This window comes from Pinus tabuliformis, chromosome 6 (assembly GCF_031772625.1).
Source record: "Pinus tabuliformis cultivar Carrire ecotype Pingquan chromosome 6, CPIR1, whole genome shotgun sequence".
NCBI classification, from domain to species: Eukaryota; Viridiplantae; Streptophyta; class Pinopsida; order Pinales; family Pinaceae; genus Pinus; species Pinus tabuliformis.
In genome coordinates, this window is record NC_142292.1 from 1260529078 (window position 1) to 1260537721 (window position 8644).

Sequence of the window (8644 nt, forward strand, 5' to 3'; positions counted from 1 at the left end):
CTAAGTTGCATTGTGGATGGTAGGAATTCAAAGGATTTTGTTGATACTCATAGCATTGTTATGCAGATGTATTATTATCAAGAGGCTGTTACCATCATATTGGATATATATAATTGCAGAGATGAATGCATCTTATAGACCTTTAAAAGAACATTCAGGAAGGGGAATCCAAAGCCCAAGGAGATTGAACAAATATCATTCCGGTTGCTAAATGAGCTATTTACAAATGCTTATCACTACATTCTGGAAATGAAGTCTGTGAATTTTTTGTATAATTTAGGTTTCTAGATGAGGTTTTAAAATATGGCTCCAGCTGTTCTGATTTTCCTCACCTCAAAGGATGTTATAACCAACAGAAAGAAAGCAGAGAAAATATCTTGAAGACAACAGAGATAGGTTTATCTAATCAGGTGATTATTAGAAGACTGTGTTTTTATGATTACACAGCAGTTTCGTAGCGCGCTACGAAACTGCTGTAGATGGTGGTTTTAAAGCGCAGAGCAGCTAGTGTGATACTGTGAGCAGCTAGTTTGACACGGTGAGCGGGAGTTGTGGAAGAGGGACAACTGTCTATCAAATACTATCTACAGCACATCAGAAACCTGGCATCATTCCATACTTGGGGTTATTAAAAGATTTGGGAGTAGGCTGCTATATTTTAGGAGAATGTTGGGAGACAGAAACCGATAAATAGGAGCACACCTTCTGGTCATTAAATGAGCCATCAGCGCTTTCAAGCATCCCAAGTCAGCATTCATCGCATCTGTAAGCTCAACCATCTTAACTTAACTAAAGGAGGACAGCTGTCACAGCATTCAAGAAAGCATCAAGCATACGAGGAGAAAGGAATTAATGTTTTAGTTTGATTAGGATTGTGTGCAATTACATTTCAGCACTTTGTAATAAATACATTAAATAGCATATAGGAATAGTTAATAGCCACCTTCGAGGCTCCCCTCATGCTGGAGGAGGAAGCTCGAGGTGTTTTAGTTTTGCTTGCCTATATATGGGCCAAGGTTAGATGTAGAAAGGGTTGGATACTTAATAGAAAAACAGTGTTGTTTTGGGCCATTGTAAGACCTTTTTTGACAGTAATAGTAAAACAGAGTTATTCTCTTCTCAAGATTCTCGAAGGATTGTCATGATCAAATGTAGTGATGATGTGTTATACTTTATGTTATTTTATGGTTTTGTTGTATGCAATCACTCAGAATTCATAATTATATGCTCTGACTTCCTGTGTATACAGCAAGCTATGTGTTGGTGGAATATGTTTGACATGTAATGCTAAGAGCCTTGATTTCCATGAGGTCACTGTGTTTTCCTTGTTTACTTGATATTATAGACTCCATAGCCCAATGAGAGCTAGTTTGATGTGTTTCCAACCAGTTATGCTTTCATAAGTGAATAAAGAGTTAGCCATCTAGTGTTTGAAGGATTTTATTAAGAGTTGTGAGAGAGCCCTCTCTGATTAGGAAGGCTAATTCCTAATCTAAAGTTTGGTCTGAAACAGTTACATGAGACTTTGCTTGGTTGCAGTCCCTAGTACTGGTTTTGTGATAACATTTTGGTGCGTCTGCCGGGAGCTTAAGATTGAATTTCTGAAGGTAGCAGGAGTTCAAATGATTTTCAAGGCTGCAAAACTACCTTGGCGACTCCATTGTTGAAGAATTCAAAGTTATATATTCATGGTGATTCCACTGGAGTTATGAAAGACCCAGAAGCTGCCCTTCTTTGTTCAAGGTATGCATGCATTGATTTCTCAGGAATTCATGGTTTCCCAAATCATTTTCCCAAGGATGCATACTTTCTAAGGAGTGGTCCAAAATTCAACGGTGAAGATTTGAGTTTAACTTTGGATCATATATCAGATTTTTGTGAATTTGCACAGCTTCTTAGAATTAAACATGAGGATGTTTGCATAAGGTTATTTTATGATTCATTCCAAGGGAAATGCAAACAGTGGGTTGAATGCTTGCCTGCCAAGTCCATTAAGTCATTGCCAGACTTTTGGCTTATGTTCTTGGAGGAATGGATAGATAGGACAGAGGTGGTGGCAGAATCTCCCTCAGTTGAAGGTTTTAAACAATGGAATAGTGATCATAGTACAGAAGAAACTAATGAATCTTTTTCTTTGTCCTTATCCTCATATCTGAAATCCTTTGACTGCAAGTCAGAGGATAAGATGAAATTTTTTGATGAATTTGCCAAAGATATTGAGAAAGAAATTGAAGGTTTAGAAGGACAAATTCAGGCATACAATTTTCATGATCATGATTATTATTCTCAAAAGTTTCCTGTGACAGAGCGCAAGGAGCTGCTTCCTCTCTCTTTCATGATTGAGGAACTGAACACTGAGATTGAAGATCAGTTTGCACAGCTTGAAAGTTTCAAGGAAGGACAAGCTGATCATGTGTTTTGGGATCCTATAGCTGATTACATGGAAGAGTTTTACTCTCCAGTGTTTCAGTTTTCCTATGAAGACCAGAGACTATTTCAGTGGCAGTGGTCTTTACACTATCACATTGGATCCGAAATCCGATACAGTCAAAGACAATTTCAGTGGCAGCAGTCATCACACTATCACATCGGCCCTGAACTCCGGGACAGTCAAAGAAATCAAATATCATATGAGGCTAATGATTGGCTGCATTGGAAGTTTCATATTGATTGAGCTGAAGAAGTTGAAATGGTTAGGGTAGGTAGGTAGGTAAATTGCAAATAAGCTCAAAGTTGGCTGAGCATTTATTTTTCAGTAGCAGTAGTTTCTTTCTCCTACAGTCATGCTTGTCAAGCAAATTTTTGTTTGTCACAAATGGATAAGGCACTGGAGCTGCATGTTCTTAGCGCACCACAAGGGCACACTATCCCTAGTGGAGCCACTGTTATCACTGAAAATGCTGTAGTTAAAAATTTTTTAGCCTGGCTTAAAGAGTGGGTGTTTTCGCAGCGCCTGAATTCTTTTCAGCAGTTTCGCAGCGCTACCTGTTCGAGTGGTTTCGTAGCGTGCTACGAAACTGGGGATTTGTTCGAGTTTTTATTGAAGGCCCAGACTTCAGGGGTTAAACCTTGTATTCAAATGCATGAGAAGGATGGAAGCGAATGATTAAAGTGAATTATTAACTGGAACTACATCAGCAATATAAATCAAGGTGGTAATGGAGAAGTGGCTCAAGGCTTTGCTGCCTTTTCTAATACACCGGTTGCTTATTCTGTTTCCTCTTAGTCTATCATTTCAATGTTCACATAATGGTTGAAGAATGATTTGTCACCTTAAATACTGGTATTTGTGAGATCCCCAGAAGATTCCTCTGTGAGAGCAAAAATTGCAGCAGTTGCCACATTAGATGTCCTGGCAAAGAAATTTGTAGGGAACTTTCCCAGTACCTTTAGTGATTGTCTTAGTCCTGTTGTTGCAAATCTCACAGCAAATGATGTAGCCCTTTCCTCAGGTTGCTTGCATTGCATAGCTTCTTTTGTTACTGAACTTGGGCCACAAGTATTGGCTCATCTTCCTCACATTATTAAATATATCCTTAAGAAGACATGGCGGGTTTGCTTGTCTTCATATAAAGAGGCAACAGTGTCTAAGATGGCAGACTTTGAAGGGAACACAGCTTCTGGGGGAGCCTTTTTGATCTCTGTTCTTAGTGTTTTAGAAGCAATTGTGCAGAAGCTGGGCGGGTTTTCGAATCCATACTTGGAAGAAATTGTTGGTCTTTTAGTGTTGCATTCACAATTTACTACTGACTCAGGTTCAACAGTATGCACAAAGGCTGCTTCAATCTGCATTCTCATGTCTGAAAAGATCTCAGTGCGGATTTTGCTTGATCCGATTGTTAGAATTTATGGAAAGGCTGTAGAGAATGGAGAAGCTTCTGTTTCAGCCATTTTTGAAATGCTAGCAGTTGTCGCTTCTAAAATGGACAGACCATCTGTTGTAACTTATCATGCAAAAATATTTGAGTTATGTCTGATAGCTTTGGACCTTCGTCATATGTTTTCGAGCCTCTTACACTATTATGGAGGATTGAACCCGCGTTATCAAAGGCAAACAGAGCGAAAAGTTGTAGAAGGACAATGGGATTTCCAAGAGCTAAGGCCGCTGCATTACTTGTATCATTTTGTCCGACAATATCCATATGGAGGAGGCGAAGGCAGATATGAAGAATGCAGTTCTGAAAGTGTTCATGTCGAAGATCGAGGAAGCTAAAAGCCAGAACCTTATCAATATGAAGGTTGAATCAATTTTGGAAGATTTGTCTTCGGGATTATTAGAGTCTATGAAGAGACACGTCTTTTGGTCCCGTGGCAAATTCATGGAATAGCTTAATGTATGGGCGCAAGTGTTTGATGAAACAGACGTAGCTCATTATCATCGTGGCCTAGCTTCATAAGACCTCTTTTTCTACGCAAACAGGTGGCAGGGGTGATCAATAGTCACTATTGTTATGATGAGACATCTGGCAATTCTGTTTCCAGGAATTCGTTCACTTGAAATAAAGACTTTCATTGGAAATATATGCGCTATATATCTATTTGAAGCTACGCAGCAAGCTGTGATATGAACCGGTGAATGAAACTGTGATATCTATTATAATAGCTTGATATGTGGGCGCAAGTGTTTGAAGTCACTTCAGGTAGAATATTTGCTGCTTGGAAGAGATCACAAGGTTGAATACGAGTTGCTTTGATGGCAGTCACATTTTCAAAGTGAACCATTGAGCTTGCGTAAGAGTGATTGGATATCCTTGGCAATTTTCAAGAATGCATCATCTCTTTCAATTCAAACATAGGGAAAATAACTCTCGGAGAAAGGAGACATACAATCAAAGATATTAACAGTACAAGAGCGGTAATAATGAAGTCAAGGTTCCAGATTCATTTACTCAACCTCTTCTTATATCTCCTTTGAGATTAGACTCATCAGACTCTGTTGACATCACATATCAACATGATGACTCTGTCAAATTAAAAAATACTAGAAGCAGGGGAAGTTCAGTTTCCTAAGTTGCATTGTGGATGGTAGGAATTCAAAGGATTTTGTTGATACTCACAGCATTGTTATGCAGATGTATTATTATCAAGAGGCTGTTACCATCATATTGGATATATATAATTGCAGAGATGAATGCATCTTATAGACCTTTAAAAGAACATTCAGGAAGGGGAATCCAAAGCCCAAGGAGATTGAACAAATATCATTCCGGTTGCTAAATGAGCTATTTACAAATGCTTATCACTACATTCTGGAAATGAAGTCTGTGAATTTTTTGTATAATTTAGGTTTCTAGATGAGGTTTTAAAAGATGGCTCCAGCTGTTCTGATTTTCCTCACCTCAAAGGATGTTATAACCAACAGAAAGAAAGCAGAGAAAATATCTTGAAGACAACAGAGATAGGTTTATCTAATCAGGTGATTATTAGAAGACTGTGTTTTTATGATTACACAGCATTTTCGTAGCGCGCTACGAAACTGCTGTAGATGGTGGTTTTAAAGTGCAGAGCAGCTAGTGTGATACTGTGAGCAGCTAGTTTGACACGGTGAGCGGGAGTTGTGGAAGAGGGACAGCTGTCTATCAAATACTATCTACAGCACATCAGAAACCTGGCATCATTCCATACTTGGGGTTATTAAAAGATTTGGGAGTAGGCTGCTATATTTTAGGAGAATGTTGGGAGACAGAAACCGATAAATAGGAGCACACCTTCTGGTCATTAAATGAGCCATCAGCGCTTTCAAGCATCCCAAGTCAGCATTCATCGCATCTGTAAGCTCAACCATCTCAACTTAACTAAAGGAGGACAGCTGTCACAGCATTCAAGAAAGCATCAAGCATACGAGGAGAAAGGAATTAATGTTTTAGTTTGATTAGGATTGTGTGCAATTACATTTCAGCACTTTGTAATAAATACATTAAATAGCATATAGGAATAGTTAATAGCCACCTTCGAGGCTCCCCTCATGCTGGAGGAGGAAGCTCGAGGTGTTTTAGTTTTGCTTGCCTATATATGGGCCAAGGTTAGATGTAGAAAGGGTTGGATACTTAATAGAAAAACAGTGTTGTTTTGGGCCATTGTAAGACCTTTTTTGACAGTAATAGTAAAACAGAGTTATTCTCTTCTCAAGATTCTCGAAGGATTGTCATGATCAAATGTAGTGATGATGTGTTATACTTTATGTTATTTTATGGTTTTGTTGTATGCAATCACTCAGAATTCATAATTATATGCTCTGACTTCCTGTGTATACAGCAAGCTATGTGTTGGTGGAATATGTTTGACATGTAATGCTAAGAGCCTTGATTTCCATGAGGTCACTGTGTTTTCCTTGTTTACTTGATATTATAGACTCCATAGCCCAATGAGAGCTAGTTTGATGTGTTTCCAACCAGTTATGCTTTCATAAGTGAATAAAGAGTTAGCCATCTAGTGTTTGAAGGATTTTATTAAGAGTTGTGAGAGAGCCCTCTCTGATTAGGAAGGCTAATTCCTAATCTAAAGTTTGGTCTGAAACAGTTACATGAGACTTTGCTTGGTTGCAGTCCCTAGTACTGGTTTTGTGATAACAGCGGGTACAACCAAATCCAAATCAGCCCGGAAGACCAAGATAAGACCACCTTCACTTGTCCTTGGGGTACCTTTGCCTATCGAGTCCTTCCCTTTAGGCTATGCAATGCTCCTGCTACCTTTCAGAGAGCTGTCTTGAGCATCTTCTCGGAGCTGGTCCATGATGCAGTAGAAATCTATATGGATGACTTTACTCCTTATGGGGCCAACTTCCAGGAAGCATTGTCCAACCTGGGAAAAGTCCTAACCAAATGCACCAAGATGAACTTGTCCCTGAGTCTTGAAAAATGTGAATTCCTAATGACTGAAGGGACCGTGCTAGGCCATACCATTTCTTGCCAAGGGTTGCAGGCGGATCCTAACAAAATTGCTCTCATCAAGAGGGTTCCACCTCCTCAAAAGGTAAGGGATGTCCGGAGTTTCTTGGGATTAGCAGGATACTACCGGAGATTCATTAAAGATTTCAGCAAGCTAGCCTCGCCATTGTTTGGCCTGTTGGCAAAAGATGTGGAGTTTAATTGGACTGACGATTGTCAGAGGGCTTTAAATGAATTAAAGGACAAGTTGGTGTCAGCCCCAATCCTGAGAGGTCCAAACTGGGCCCTACCTTTCCACATCCACACTGATGCCTCGAACAAAGCCATAGGTGCAGCTTTAGGACAAGTTGAGCAAAAACTTCCATATGCCATTTACTTTGTTAGCAAAAACTTGTCCAAAGCTGAGCTGAATTACACTGTAACCGAGAAAGAATTCTTGGCTGTGGTCCATGCACTGAACAAGTTTCGACATTATATTACTGGTTACCAGACCTTTGTACATACTGACCATGCTGCTATTAGATATTTAATGAATAAACCAGATGTGAATGCTCGTATTATTAGATGGTTACTTTTATTGCAGCAGTTTGATTTGACCATTGTTGACAAACCAGGTAAAGAAAATGTTGTTGCTGACTTTTTATCTAGATTGGATTTGTCTGCAGATGAGGATGGAACAGTGGATGACCAGATGCCCGATAAACATCTGTTTGCTATTTCAGTACTCTCTCCATGGTTTGATGATATAGCAAACTATCTTGTTTCAGCACAGTTCCCTCCACACCTATCTTCCAGAGAGAAGAGCATAATCATCAGAAAAAGTGCCTCATTTACTTGGATCGGGGGCAATCTGTTCAAGCTTGGCCCCGATCAGATCTTAAGGCATTGTGTGAGGGAGGAGGAAGTCTTTGATATCCTCCTCACTTGTCATGATGGGCCTTGTGGAGGACATTTTGTAGCAAAGAGAACTGCCTTCAAAATCCTGCAGGCAGGCTACTATTGGCCCACACTTCATCAAGATGTCAGAAGATATGTCAGTCAGTGTGACCAATGCCAAAGAATGGGGAAACCGACCCAAAGGGATGAGATGCCTCTCCAACCTCAAGTGACTCTTGAGCCATTTGAGAAGTGGGGCATGGACTTTGTGGGCCCAATCAACCCCTCTTCGAGGCAAAGGACTTACATCATTGTGTGTACTAACTATTTGACAAAGTGGGCAGATACCAAAGCAGTCAAAGCAGCAACAGAAGAAAAGGTGGCCAAGTTCCTCAGAGAGAACATCTTCTATAAGTTTGGCTATCCAAGAGAGCTGGTCACCGATCAAGGGAGCCAGTTCACCTCCAACCTGGTTGAAGATCTCCTAGCTCATCACAAGATCAAGCATAGGACTTCCACCCCTTATCACCCTCAAGCAAATGGGCAGGTGGAAGTCACCAATAGAGCTTTAGAAGGGATCTTGACTAAGGTGGTGAGCAGTAGCAGAAAGGACTGGGCAGATCGCTTGGTTGAAGCCACATGGGCTTACAACACCACTTGGAAGACCACCACCGGTTTCACACCATATGAGCTGGTCTATGGGAAGAAAGCTTTGTTGTCCATTGAGTTTGAATACAACACTTTGAGGATGGCAGCTCAGCTGGACCTAGATCTCAGCCATGCACAACAAGAAAGGCTACTGCAGCTGAATGGCCTGGATGAGCACAGAATGCAGGCCCTCCTTCACTCAGAGGTGGTTCAACTTCAGAGAAAGGTGTGGC